The following is a 13,847-nucleotide window of genomic DNA, read 5'->3' as shown; positions in this document are numbered from 1 at the left end:
TTCTTTCTTCACGTTTCAGCAGCTAGCACGCTCTCCGTGTGCTGGAGAAGCGGGCGAGGCTTCCTTGCCGGAGAAGCGGCACCTTCGCCGGCAGAGAGCATCCTGCCGGCCGCGGTGCGCTCCGGAGCGGGGGCTTGTGCCGAAAGAGGCCGGCAACAGGCGCTTACCTTCGGACAGCTCCGGATGCCCGTCCAATGCGTCTCTTGTCGCCTACACGGCAGGGAAAAGCTTTTCCACTCTGTCTAGGAAGGAGAAAGTGTGCCAGCACAGCAAATGCCTCCCGGACTTTCCCTGCAATTCAGCAAGTGCTTTGCAGCTTGAAATTGGAAGGAAAGCCTCAGATTTAGCAGCCAGAGCTTCAGGAGGAGCAGCAGCGAGCACAGCATCGCTTTTGCAGCAGCTCCTTCCATGTGCATGTTTTTGGGAGTGGAAAGGCTTGCAGAGTGTTCAAGTAGCTTTTTCTCTCCGCTGGAAAGCTGCACGCTCAGTGCCAGTGTTCTGCAGCTTCTTTCTTCACGTTTCAGCAGCTAGCGCGCTCTCCGTGTGCAGGAGAAGCGGCTGAGGCTTCCTTGCCGGAGAAGCGGCACCTTCGCCGGCAGAGAGCATCCTGCCGGCCGCGGTGCGCTCCGGAGCGGGGGCTTGTGCCGAAAGAGGCCGGGAACAGGCGCTTACCTTCGGACAGCTCCGGATGCCCGTCTAATGCGTCTCTTGTCGCCTACACGGCAGGGAAAAGCTTTTCCACTCTGTCTAGGAAGGAGAAAGTGTGCCAGCACAGCAAATGCCTCCCGGACTTTCCCTGCAATTCAGCAAGTGCTTTGCAGCTTGAAATTGGAAGGAAAGCCTCAGATTTAGCAGCCAGAGCTTCAGGAGGAGCAGCAGCGAGCACAGCATCGCTTTTGCAGCAGCTCCTTCTATGTGCATGTTTTTGGGAGTGGAAAGGCTTGTAGAGTGTTAAAGTAGCTTTTTCTCTCCGCTGGAAAGCTGCACGCTCAGTGCCAGTGTTCTGCAGCTTCTTTCTTCGCGTTTCACCTGCTAGCACGCTCGCCGTGTGCTGGAGAAGCGGCTGAGGCTTCCTTGCCGGAGAAGCGGCACCTTCGCCGGCAGAGAGCATCCTGCCGGCCGCGGTGTGCTCCGGAGCGGGGGCTTGTGCCGAAAGAGGCCGGGAACAGGCGCTTACCTTCGGACAGCTCCGGATGCCCATCTAATGCGTCTCTTGTCGCCTACACGGCAGGGAAAAGCTTTTCCACTCTGTCTAGGAAGGAGAAAGTGTGCCAGCACAGCAAATGCCTCCCGGACTTTCCCTGCAATTCAGCAAGTGCTTTGCAGCTTGAAATTGGAAGGAAAGCCTCAGATTTAGCAGCCAGAGCTTCAGGAGGAGCAGCAGCGAGCACAGCATCGCTTTTGCAGCAGCTCCTTCCATGTGCATGTTTTTGGGAGTTGAAAGGCTTGCAGAGTGTTCAAGTAGCTTTTTCTCTCCGCTGGAAAGCTGCACGCTCAGTGCCAGTGTTCTGCAGCTTCTTTCTTCACGTTTCAGCAGCTAGCGCGCTGTCCGTGTGCAGGAGAAGCGGCTGAGGCTTCCTTGCCGGAGAAGCGGCACCTTCGCCGGCAGAGAGCATCCTGCCGGCCGCGGTGCGCTCCGGAGCGGGGGCTTGTGCCGAAAGAGGCCGGGAACAGGCGCTTACCTTCGGACAGCTCCGGATGCCCGTCTAATGCGTCTCTTGTCGCCTACACGGCAGGGAAAAGCTTTTCCACTCTGTCTAGGAAGGAGAAAGTGTGCCAGCACAGCAAATGCCTCCCGGACTTTCCCTGCAATTCAGCAAGTGCTTTGCAGCTTGAAATTGGAAGGAAAGCCTCAGATTTAGCAGCCAGAGCTTCAGGAGGAGCAGCAGCGAGCACAGCATCGCTTTTGCAGCAGCTCCTTCTATGTGCTGGTTTTTGGGAGTGGAAAGGCTTGCAGAGTGTTCAAGTAGCTTTTTCTCTCCGCTGGAAAGCTGCACGCTCAGTGCCAGTGTTCTGCAGCTTCTTTCTTCGCGTTTCAGCAGCTAGCACGCTCGCCGTGTGCAGGAGAAGCGGCTGAGGCTTCCTTGCCGGAGAAGCGGCACCTTCGCCGGCAGAGAGCATCCTGCCGGCCGCGGTGCGCTCCGGAGCGGGGGCTTGTGCCGAAAGAGGCCGGCAACAGGCGCTTACCTTCGGACAGCTCCGGATGCCCGTCTAATGCGTCTCTTGTCGCCTACACGGCAGGGAAAAGCTTTTCCACTCTGTCTAGGAAGGAGAAAGTGTGCCAGCACAGCAAATGCCTCCCGGACTTTCCCTGCAATTCAGCAAGTGCTTTGCAGCTTGAAATTGGAAGGAAAGCCTCAGATTTAGCAGCCAGAGCTTCAGGAGGAGCAGCAGCGAGCACAGCATCGCTTTTGCAGCAGCTCCTTCTATGTGCTGGTTTTTGAGAGTGGAAAGGCTTGTAGAGTGTTAAAGTAGCTTTTTCTCTCCGCTGGAAAGCTGCACGCTCAGTGCCAGTGTTCTGCAGCTTCTTTCTTCGCGTTTCAGCAGCTAGCACGCTCGCCGTGTGCTGGAGAAGCGGCTGAGGCTTCCTTGCCGGAGAAGCGGCACCTTCGCCGGCAGAGAGCATCCTGCCGGCCGCGGTGTGCTCCGGAGCGGGGGCTTGTGCCGAAAGAGGCCGGCAACAGGCGCTTACCTTCGGACAGCTCCGGATGCCCGTCTAATGCGTCTCTTGTCGCCTACACGGCAGGGAAAAGCTTTTCCACTCTGTCTAGGAAGGAGAAAGTGTGCCAGCACAGCAAATGCCTCCCGGACTTTCCCTGCAATTCAGCAAGTGCTTTGCAGCTTGAAATTGGAAGGAAAGCCTCAGATTTAGCAGCCAGAGCTTCAGGAGGAGCAGCAGCGAGCACAGCATCGCTTTTGCAGCAGCTCCTTCCATGTGCATGTTTTTGGGAGTTGAAAGGCTTGCAGAGTGTTAAAGTAGCTTTTTCTCTCCGCTGGAAAGCTGCACGCTCAGTGCCAGTGCTCTGCAACTTCTTTCTTCACGTTTCAGCAGCTAGCACGCTCTCCGTGTGCAGGAGAAGCGGCTGAGGCTTCCTTGCCGGAGACGAGGCACCTTCGCCGGCAGAGAGCATCCTGCCGGCCGCGGTGCGCTCCGGAGCGGGGGCTTGTGCCGAAAGAGGCCGGGAACAGGCGCTTACCTTCGGACAGCTCCGGATGCCCGTCTAATGCGTCTCTTGTCGCCTACACGGCAGGGAAAAGCTTTTCCACTCTGTCTAGGAAGGAGAAAGTGTGCCAGCACAGCAAATGCCTCCCGGACTTTCCCTGCAATTCAGCAAGTGCTTTGCAGCTTGAAATTGGAAGGAAAGCCTCAGATTTAGCAGCCAGAGCTTCAGGAGGAGCAGCAGCGAGCACAGCATCGCTTTTGCAGCAGCTCCTTCCATGTGCATGTTTTTGGGAGTGGAAAGGCTTGCAGAGTGTTAAAGTAGCTTTTTCTCTCCGCTGGAAATCTGCACGCTCAGTGCCAGTGTTCTGCAGCTTCTTTCTTCGCGTTTCAGCAGGTAGCACGCTCGCCGTGTGCAGGAGAAGCGGCTGAGGCTTCCTTGCCGGAGAAGCGGCACCTTCGCCGGCAGAGAGCATCCTGCCGGCCGCGGTGCGCTCCGGAGCGGGGGCTTGTGCCGAAAGAGGCCGGCAACAGGCGCTTACCTTCGGACAGCTCCGGATGCCCGTCCAATGCGTCTCTTGTCGCCTACACGGCAGGGAAAAGCTTTTCCACTCTGTCTAGGAAGGAGAAAGTGTGCCAGCACAGCAAATGCCTCCCGGACTTTCCCTGCAATTCAGCAAGTGCTTTGCAGCTTGAAATTGGAAGGAAAGCCTCAGATTTAGCAGCCAGAGCTTCAGGAGGAGCAGCAGCGAGCACAGCATCGCTTTTGCAGCAGCTCCTTCCATGTGCATGTTTTTGGGAGTGGAAAGGCTTGCAGAGTGTTAAAGTAGCTTTTTCTCTCCGCTGGAAAGCTGCACGCTCAGTGCCAGTGTTCTGCAGCTTCTTTCATCACGTTTCAGCAGCTACCACGCTCTCCGTGTGCTGGAGAAGCGGCTGAGGCTTCCTTGCCGGAGAAGCGGCACCTTCGCCGGCAGAGAGCATCCTGCCGGCCGCGGTGCGCTCCGGAGCGGGGGCTTGTGCCGAAAGAGGCCGGCAACAGGCGCTTACCTTCGGACAGCTCCGGATGCCCGTCTAATGCGTCTCTTGTCGCCTACACGGCAGGGAAAAGCTTTTCCACTCTGTCTAGGAAGGAGAAAGTGTGCCAGCACAGCAAATGCCTCCCGGACTTTCCCTGCAATTCAGCAAGTGCTTTGCAGCTTGAAATTGGAAGGAAAGCCTCAGATTTAGCAGCCAGAGCTTCAGGAGGAGCAGCAGCGAGCACAGCATCGCTTTTGCAGCAGCTCCTTCCATGTGCATGTTTTTGGGAGTGGAAATGCTTGCAGAGTGTTAAAGTAGCTTTTTCTATCCGCTGGAAAGCTGCACGCTCAGTGCCAGTGTTCTGCAGCTTCTTTCTTCACGTTTCAGCAGCTAGCGCGCTCTCCGTGTGCAGGAGAAGCGGCTGAGGCTTCCTTGCCGGAGAAGCGGCACCTTCGCCGGCAGAGAGCATCCTGCCGGCCGCGGTGTGCTCCGGAGCGGGGGGTTGTGCCGAAAGAGGCCGGCAACAGGCGCTTACCTTCGGACAGCTCCGGATGCCCATCTAATGCGTCTCTTGTCGCCTACACGGCAGGGAAAAGCTTTTCCACTCTGTCTAGGAAGGAGAAAGTGTGCCAGCACAGCAAATGCCTCCCGGACTTTCCCTGCAATTCAGCAAGTGCTTTGCAGCTTGAAATTGGAAGGAAAGCCTCAGATTTAGCAGCCAGAGCTTCAGGAGGAGCAGCAGCGAGCACAGCATCGCTTTTGCAGCAGCTCCTTCCATGTGCATGTTTTTGGGAGTGGAAAGGCTTGCAGAGTGTTCAAGTAGCTTTTTCTCTCCGCTGGAAAGCTGCACGCTCAGCGCCAGTTTTCTGCAACTTCTTTCTTCACGTTTCAGCAGCTAGCACGCTCTCCGTGTGCTGGAGAAGCGGGCGAGGCTTCCTTGCCGGAGAAGCGGCACCTTCGCCGGCAGAGAGCATCCTGCCGGCCGCGGTGCGCTCCGGAGCGGGGGCTTGTGCCGACAGAGGCCGGGAACAGGCGCTTACCTTCGGACAGCTCCGGATGCCCGTCCAATGCGTCTCTTGTCGCCTACACGGCAGGGAAAAGCTTTTCCACTCTGTCTAGGAAGGAGAAAGTGTGCCAGCACAGCAAATGCCTCCCGGACTTTCCCTGCAATTCAGCAAGTGCTTTGCAGCTTGAAATTGGAAGGAAAGCCTCAGATTTAGCAGCCAGAGCTTCAGGAGGAGCAGCAGCGAGCACAGCATCGCTTTTGCAGCAGCTCCTTCCATGTGCATGTTTTTGGGAGTGGAAAGGCTTGCAGAGTGTTCAAGTAGCTTTTTCTCTCCGCTGGAAAGCTGCACGCTCAGTGCCAGTGCTCTGCAACTTCTTTCTTCACGTTTCAGCAGCTAGCACGCTCTCCGTGTGCAGGAGAAGCGGCTGAGGCTTCCTTGCCGGAGAAGCGGCACCTTCGCCGGCAGAGAGCATCCTGCCGGCCGCGGTGCGCTCCGGAGCGGGGGCTTGTGCCGAAAGAGGCCGGGAACAGGCGCTTACCTTCGGACAGCTCCGGATCCCCGTCTAATGCGTCTCTTGTCGCCTACACGGCAGGGAAAAGCTTTTCCACTCTGTCTAGGAAGGAGAAAGTGTGCCAGCACAGCAAATGCCTCCCGGACTTTCCCTGCAATTCAGCAAGTGCTTTGCAGCTTGAAATTGGAAGGAAAGCCTCAGATTTAGCAGCCAGAGCTTCAGGAGGAGCAGCAGCGAGCACAGCATCGCTTTTGCAGCAGCTCCTTCCATGTGCATGTTTTTGGGAGTGGAAAGGCTTGCAGAGTGTTCAAGTAGCTTTTTCTCTCCGCTGGAAATCTGCACGCTCAGTGCCAGTGTTCTGCAGCTTCTTTCTTCGCGTTTCAGCAGCTAGCACGCTCGTCGTGTGCAGGAGAAGCGGCTGAGGCTTCCTTGCCGGAGAAGCGGCACCTTCGCCGGCAGAGAGCATCCTGCCGGCCGCGGTGCGCTCCGGAGCGGGGGCTTGTGCCGACAGAGGCCGGCAACAGGCGCTTACCTTCGGACAGCTCCGGATGCCCGTCCAATGCGTCTCTTGTCGCCTACACGGCAGGGAAAAGCTTTTCCACTCTGTCTAGGAAGGAGAAAGTGTGCCAGCACAGCAAATGCCTCCCGGACTTTCCCTGCAATTCAGCAAGTGCTTTGCAGCTTGAAATTGGAAGGAAAGCCTCAGATTTAGCAGCCAGAGCTTCAGGAGGAGCAGCAGCGAGCACAGCATCGCTTTTGCAGCAGCTCCTTCCATGTGCATGTTTTTGGGAGTGGAAAGGCTTGCAGAGTGTTCAAGTAGCTTTTTCTCTCCGCTGGAAAGCTGCACGCTCAGTGCCAGTGCTCTGCAACTTCTTTCTTCACGTTTCAGCAGCTAGCACGCTCTCCGTGTGCAGGAGAAGCGGCTGAGGCTTCCTTGCCGGAGAAGCGGCACCTTCGCCGGCAGAGAGCATCCTGCCGGCCGCGGTGCGCTCCGGAGCGGGGGCTTGTGCCGAAAGAGGCCGGCAACAGGCGCTTACCTTCGGACAGCTCCGGATCCCCGTCTAATGCGTCTCTTGTCGCCTACACGGCAGGGAAAAGCTTTTCCACTCTGTCTAGGAAGGAGAAAGTGTGCCAGCACAGCAAATGCCTCCCGGACTTTCCCTGCAATTCAGCAAGTGCTTTGCAGCTTGAAATTGGAAGGAAAGCCTCAGATTTAGCAGCCAGAGCTTCAGGAGGAGCAGCAGCGAGCACAGCATCGCTTTTGCAGCAGCTCCTTCCATGTGCATGTTTTTGGGAGTGGAAAGGCTTGCAGAGTGTTAAAGTAGCTTTTTCTCTCCGCTGGAAATCTGCACGCTCAGTGCCAGTGTTCTGCAACTTCTTTCTTCGCGTTTCAGCAGCTAGCACGCTCGTCGTGTGCAGGAGAAGCGGCTGAGGCTTCCTTGCCGGAGAAGCGGCACCTTCGCCGGCAGAGAGCATCCTGCCGGCCGCGGTGCGCTCCGGAGCGGGGGCTTGTGCCGACAGAGGCCGGGAACAGGCGCTTACCTTCGGACAGCTCCGGATGCCCGTCCAATGCGTCTCTTGTCGCCTACACGGCAGGGAAAAGCTTTTCCACTCTGTCTAGGAAGGAGAAAGTGTGCCAGCACAGCAAATGCCTCCCGGACTTTCCCTGCAATTCAGCAAGTGCTTTGCAGCTTGAAATTGGAAGGAAAGCCTCAGATTTAGCAGCCAGAGCTTCAGGAGGAGCAGCAGCGAGCACAGCATCGCTTTTGCAGCAGCTCCTTCCATGTGCATGTTTTTGGGAGTGGAAAGGCTTGCAGAGTGTTCAAGTAGCTTTTTCTCTCCGCTGGAAAGCTGCACGCTCAGTGCCAGTGTTCTGCAGCTTCTTTCTTCACGTTTCAGCAGCTAGCGCGCTCTCCGTGTGCAGGAGAAGCGGCTGAGGCTTCCTTGCCGGAGAAGCGGCACCTTCGCCGGCAGAGAGCATCCTGCCGGCCGCGGTGCGCTCCGGAGCGGGGGCTTGTGCCGAAAGAGGCCGGCAACAGGCGCTTACCTTCGGACAGCTCCGGATGCCCGTCTAATGCGTCTCTTGTCGCCTACACGGCAGGGAAAAGCTTTTCCACTCTGTCTAGGAAGGAGAAAGTGTGCCAGCACAGCAAATGCCTCCCGGACTTTCCCTGCAATTCAGCAAGTGCTTTGCAGCTTGAAATTGGAAGGAAAGCCTCAGATTTAGCAGCCAGAGCTTCAGGAGGAGCAGCAGCGAGCACAGCATCGCTTTTGCAGCAGCTCCTTCCATGTGCATGTTTTTGGGAGTGGAAAGGCTTGCAGAGTGTTAAAGTAGCTTTTTCTCTCCGCTGGAAAGCTGCACGCTCAGTGCCAGTGTTCTGCAGCTTCTTTCATCACGTTTCAGCAGCTACCACGCTCTCCGTGTGCTGGAGAAGCGGCTGAGGCTTCCTTGCCGGAGAAGCGGCACCTTCGCCGGCAGAGAGCATCCTGCCGGCCGCGGTGCGCTCCGGAGCGGGGGCTTGTGCCGAAAGAGGCCGGCAACAGGCGCTTACCTTCGGACAGCTCCGGATGCCCGTCTAATGCGTCTCTTGTCGCCTACACGGCAGGGAAAAGCTTTTCCACTCTGTCTAGGAAGGAGAAAGTGTGCCAGCACAGCAAATGCCTCCCGGACTTTCCCTGCAATTCAGCAAGTGCTTTGCAGCTTGAAATTGGAAGGAAAGCCTCAGATTTAGCAGCCAGAGCTTCAGGAGGAGCAGCAGCGAGCACAGCATCGCTTTTGCAGCAGCTCCTTCCATGTGCATGTTTTTGGGAGTGGAAATGCTTGCAGAGTGTTAAAGTAGCTTTTTCTATCCGCTGGAAAGCTGCACGCTCAGTGCCAGTGTTCTGCAGCTTCTTTCTTCACGTTTCAGCAGCTAGCGCGCTCTCCGTGTGCAGGAGAAGCGGCTGAGGCTTCCTTGCCGGAGAAGCGGCACCTTCGCCGGCAGAGAGCATCCTGCCGGCCGCGGTGTGCTCCGGAGCGGGGGGTTGTGCCGAAAGAGGCCGGCAACAGGCGCTTACCTTCGGACAGCTCCGGATGCCCATCTAATGCGTCTCTTGTCGCCTACACGGCAGGGAAAAGCTTTTCCACTCTGTCTAGGAAGGAGAAAGTGTGCCAGCACAGCAAATGCCTCCCGGACTTTCCCTGCAATTCAGCAAGTGCTTTGCAGCTTGAAATTGGAAGGAAAGCCTCAGATTTAGCAGCCAGAGCTTCAGGAGGAGCAGCAGCGAGCACAGCATCGCTTTTGCAGCAGCTCCTTCCATGTGCATGTTTTTGGGAGTGGAAAGGCTTGCAGAGTGTTCAAGTAGCTTTTTCTCTCCGCTGGAAAGCTGCACGCTCAGCGCCAGTTTTCTGCAACTTCTTTCTTCACGTTTCAGCAGCTAGCACGCTCTCCGTGTGCTGGAGAAGCGGGCGAGGCTTCCTTGCCGGAGAAGCGGCACCTTCGCCGGCAGAGAGCATCCTGCCGGCCGCGGTGCGCTCCGGAGCGGGGGCTTGTGCCGACAGAGGCCGGGAACAGGCGCTTACCTTCGGACAGCTCCGGATGCCCGTCCAATGCGTCTCTTGTCGCCTACACGGCAGGGAAAAGCTTTTCCACTCTGTCTAGGAAGGAGAAAGTGTGCCAGCACAGCAAATGCCTCCCGGACTTTCCCTGCAATTCAGCAAGTGCTTTGCAGCTTGAAATTGGAAGGAAAGCCTCAGATTTAGCAGCCAGAGCTTCAGGAGGAGCAGCAGCGAGCACAGCATCGCTTTTGCAGCAGCTCCTTCCATGTGCATGTTTTTGGGAGTGGAAAGGCTTGCAGAGTGTTCAAGTAGCTTTTTCTCTCCGCTGGAAAGCTGCACGCTCAGTGCCAGTGTTCTGCAGCTTCTTTCTTCACGTTTCAGCAGCTAGCGCGCTCTCCGTGTGCAGGAGAAGCGGCTGAGGCTTCCTTGCCGGAGAAGCGGCACCTTCGCCGGCAGAGAGCATCCTGCCGGCCGCGGTGCGCTCCGGAGCGGGGGCTTGTGCCGAAAGAGGCCGGCAACAGGCGCTTACCTTCGGACAGCTCCGGATGCCCGTCTAATGCGTCTCTTGTCGCCTACACGGCAGGGAAAAGCTTTTCCACTCTGTCTAGGAAGGAGAAAGTGTGCCAGCACAGCAAATGCCTCCCGGACTTTCCCTGCAATTCAGCAAGTGCTTTGCAGCTTGAAATTGGAAGGAAAGCCTCAGATTTAGCAGCCAGAGCTTCAGGAGGAGCAGCAGCGAGCACAGCATCGCTTTTGCAGCAGCTCCTTCCATGTGCATGTTTTTGGGAGTGGAAAGGCTTGCAGAGTGTTCAAGTAGCTTTTTCTCTCCGCTGGAAAGCTGCACGCTCAGTGCCAGTGTTCTGCAGCTTCTTTCTTCACGTTTCAGCAGCTAGCGCGCTCTCCGTGTGCAGGAGAAGCGGCTGAGGCTTCCTTGCCGGAGAAGCGGCACCTTCGCCGGCAGAGAGCATCCTGCCGGCCGCGGTGCGCTCCGGAGCGGGGGCTTGTGCCGAAAGAGGCCGGGAACAGGCGCTTACCTTCGGACAGCTCCGGATGCCCGTCTAATGCGTCTCTTTGTCGCCTACACGGCAGGGAAAAGCTTTTCCACTCTGTCTAGGAAGGAGAAAGTGTGCCAGCACAGCAAATGCCTCCCGGACTTTCCCTGCAATTCAGCAAGTGCTTTGCAGCTTGAAATTGGAAGGAAAGCCTCAGATTTAGCAGCCAGAGCTTCAGGAGGAGCAGCAGCGAGCACAGCATCGCTTTTGCAGCAGCTCCTTCCATGTGCATGTTTTTGGGAGTGGAAAGGCTTGCAGAGTGTTAAAGTAGCTTTTTCTCTCCGCTGGAAATCTGCACGCTCAGTGCCAGTGTTCTGCAGCTTCTTTCTTCGCGTTTCAGCAGCTAGCACGCTCGTCGTGTGCAGGAGAAGCGGCTGAGGCTTCCTTGCCGGAGAAGCGGCACCTTCGCCGGCAGAGAGCATCCTGCCGGCCGCGGTGCGCTCCGGAGCGGGGGCTTGTGCCGACAGAGGCCGGGAACAGGCGCTTACCTTCGGACAGCTCCGGATGCCCGTCCAATGCGTCTCTTGTCGCCTACACGGCAGGGAAAAGCTTTTCCACTCTGTCTAGGAAGGAGAAAGTGTGCCAGCACAGCAAATGCCTCCCGGACTTTCCCTGCAATTCAGCAAGTGCTTTGCAGCTTGAAATTGGAAGGAAAGCCTCAGATTTAGCAGCCAGAGCTTCAGGAGGAGCAGCAGCGAGCACAGCATCGCTTTTGCAGCAGCTCCTTCCATGTGCATGTTTTTGGGAGTGGAAAGGCTTGCAGAGTGTTCAAGTAGCTTTTTCTCTCCGCTGGAAAGCTGCACGCTCAGTGCCAGTGCTCTGCAACTTCTTTCTTCACGTTTCAGCAGCTAGCACGCTCTCCGTGTGCAGGAGAAGCGGCTGAGGCTTCCTTGCCGGAGAAGCGGCACCTTCGCCGGCAGAGAGCATCCTGCCGGCCGCGGTGCGCTCCGGAGCGGGGGCTTGTGCCGACAGAGGCCGGCAACAGGCGCTTACCTTCGGAAAGCTCCGGATGCCCGTCTAATGCGTCTCTTGTCGCCTACACGGCAGGGAAAAGCTTTTCCACTCTGTCTAGGAAGGAGAAAGTGTGCCAGCACAGCAAATGCCTCCCGGACTTTCCCTGCAATTCAGCAAGTGCTTTGCAGCTTGAAATTGGAAGGAAAGCCTCAGATTTAGCAGCCAGAGCTTCAGGAGGAGCAGCAGCGAGCACAGCATCGCTTTTGCAGCAGCTCCTTCCATGTGCATGTTTTTGGGAGTGGAAAGGCTTGCAGAGTGTTAAAGTAGCTTTTTCTCTCCGCTGGAAATCTGCACGCTCAGTGCCAGTGTTCTGCAACTTCTTTCTTCGCGTTTCAGCAGCTAGCACGCTCGTCGTGTGCAGGAGAAGCGGCTGAGGCTTCCTTGCCGGAGAAGCGGCACCTTCGCCGGCAGAGAGCATCCTGCCGGCTGCGGTGCGCTCCGGAGCGGGGGCTTGTGCCGACAGAGGCCGGGAACAGGCGCTTACCTTCGGACAGCTCCGGATGCCCGTCCAATGCGTCTCTTGTCGCCTACACGGCAGGGAAAAGCTTTTCCACTCTGTCTAGGAAGGAGAAAGTGTGCCAGCACAGCAAATGCCTCCCGGACTTTCCCTGCAATTCAGCAAGTGCTTTGCAGCTTGAAATTGGAAGGAAAGCCTCAGATTTAGCAGCCAGAGCTTCAGGAGGAGCAGCAGCGAGCACAGCATCGCTTTTGCAGCAGCTCCTTCCATGTGCATGTTTTTGGGAGTGGAAAGGCTTGCAGAGTGTTCAAGTAGCTTTTTCTCTCCGCTGGAAAGCTGCACGCTCAGTGCCAGTGTTCTGCAGCTTCTTTCTTCACGTTTCAGCAGCTAGCGCGCTCTCCGTGTGCAGGAGAAGCGGCTGAGGCTTCCTTGCCGGAGAAGCGGCACCTTCGCCGGCAGAGAGCATCCTGCCGGCCGCGGTGCGCTCCGGAGCGGGGGCTTGTGCCGAAAGAGGCCGGGAACAGGCGCTTACCTTCGGACAGCTCCGGATGCCCGTCTAATGCGTCTCTTTGTCGCCTACACGGCAGGGAAAAGCTTTTCCACTCTGTCTAGGAAGGAGAAAGTGTGCCAGCACAGCAAATGCCTCCCGGACTTTCCCTGCAATTCAGCAAGTGCTTTGCAGCTTGAAATTGGAAGGAAAGCCTCAGATTTAGCAGCCAGAGCTTCAGGAGGAGCAGCAGCGAGCACAGCATCGCTTTTGCAGCAGCTCCTTCCATGTGCATGTTTTTGGGAGTGGAAAGGCTTGCAGAGTGTTCAAGTAGCTTTTTCTCTCCGCTGGAAAGCTGCACGCTCAGTGCCAGTGTTCTGCAGCTTCTTTCTTCGCGTTTCAGCAGCTAGCACGCTCGCCGTGTGCTGGAGAAGCGGCTGAGGCTTCCTTGCCGGAGAAGCGGCACCTTCGCCGGCAGAGAGCATCCTGCCGGCCGCGGTGCGCTCCGGAGCGGGGGCTTGTGCCGACAGAGGCCGGGAACAGGCGCTTACCTTCGGACAGCTCCGGATGCCCGTCCAATGCGTCTCTTGTCGCCTACACGGCAGGGAAAAGCTTTTCCACTCTGTCTAGGAAGGAGAAAGTGTGCCAGCACAGCAAATGCCTCCCGGACTTTCCCTGCAATTCAGCAAGTGCTTTGCAGCTTGAAATTGGAAGGAAAGCCTCAGATTTAGCAGCCAGAGCTTCAGGAGGAGCAGCAGCGAGCACAGCATCGCTTTTGCAGCAGCTCCTTCCATGTGCATGTTTTTGGGAGTGGAAAGGCTTGCAGAGTGTTCAAGTAGCTTTTTCTCTCCGCTGGAAAGCTGCACGCTCAGTGCCAGTGTTCTGCAGCTTCTTTCTTCGCGTTTCAGCAGCTAGCACGCTCGTCGTGTGCAGGAGAAGCGGCTGAGGCTTCCTTGCCGGAGAAGCGGCACCTTCGCCGGCAGAGAGCATCCTGCCGGCCGCGGTGCGCTCCGGAGCGGGGGCTTGTGCCGACAGAGGCCGGGAACAGGCGCTTACCTTCGGACAGCTCCGGATGCCCGTCCAATGCGTCTCTTGTCGCCTACACGGCAGGGAAAAGCTTTTCCACTCTGTCTAGGAAGGAGAAAGTGTGCCAGCACAGCAAATGCCTCCCGGACTTTCCCTGCAATTCAGCAAGTGCTTTGCAGCTTGAAATTGGAAGGAAAGCCTCAGATTTAGCAGCCAGAGCTTCAGGAGGAGCAGCAGCGAGCACAGCATCGCTTTTGCAGCAGCTCCTTCCATGTGCATGTTTTTGGGAGTGGAAAGGCTTGCAGAGTGTTCAAGTAGCTTTTTCTCTCCGCTGGAAAGCTGCACGCTCAGTGCCAGTGTTCTGCAGCTTCTTTCTTCACGTTTCAGCAGCTAGCACGCTCTCCGTGTGCTGGAGAAGCGGGCGAGGCTTCCTTGCCGGAGAAGCGGCACCTTCGCCGGCAGAGAGCATCCTGCCGGCCGCGGTGCGCTCCGGAGCGGGGGCTTGTGCCGAAAGAGGCCGGGAACAGGCGCTTACCTTCGGACAGCTCCGGATGCCCGTCTAATGCGTCTCTTTGTCG

This window comes from Fringilla coelebs, assembly GCF_963513975.1.
Source record: "Fringilla coelebs genome assembly, chromosome: 19".
Classification (NCBI taxonomy): Eukaryota; Metazoa; Chordata; class Aves; order Passeriformes; family Fringillidae; genus Fringilla; species Fringilla coelebs.
The sequence above is the reverse complement of the archived record's forward strand: the minus strand, read 5'-3'. Positions refer to the sequence as shown.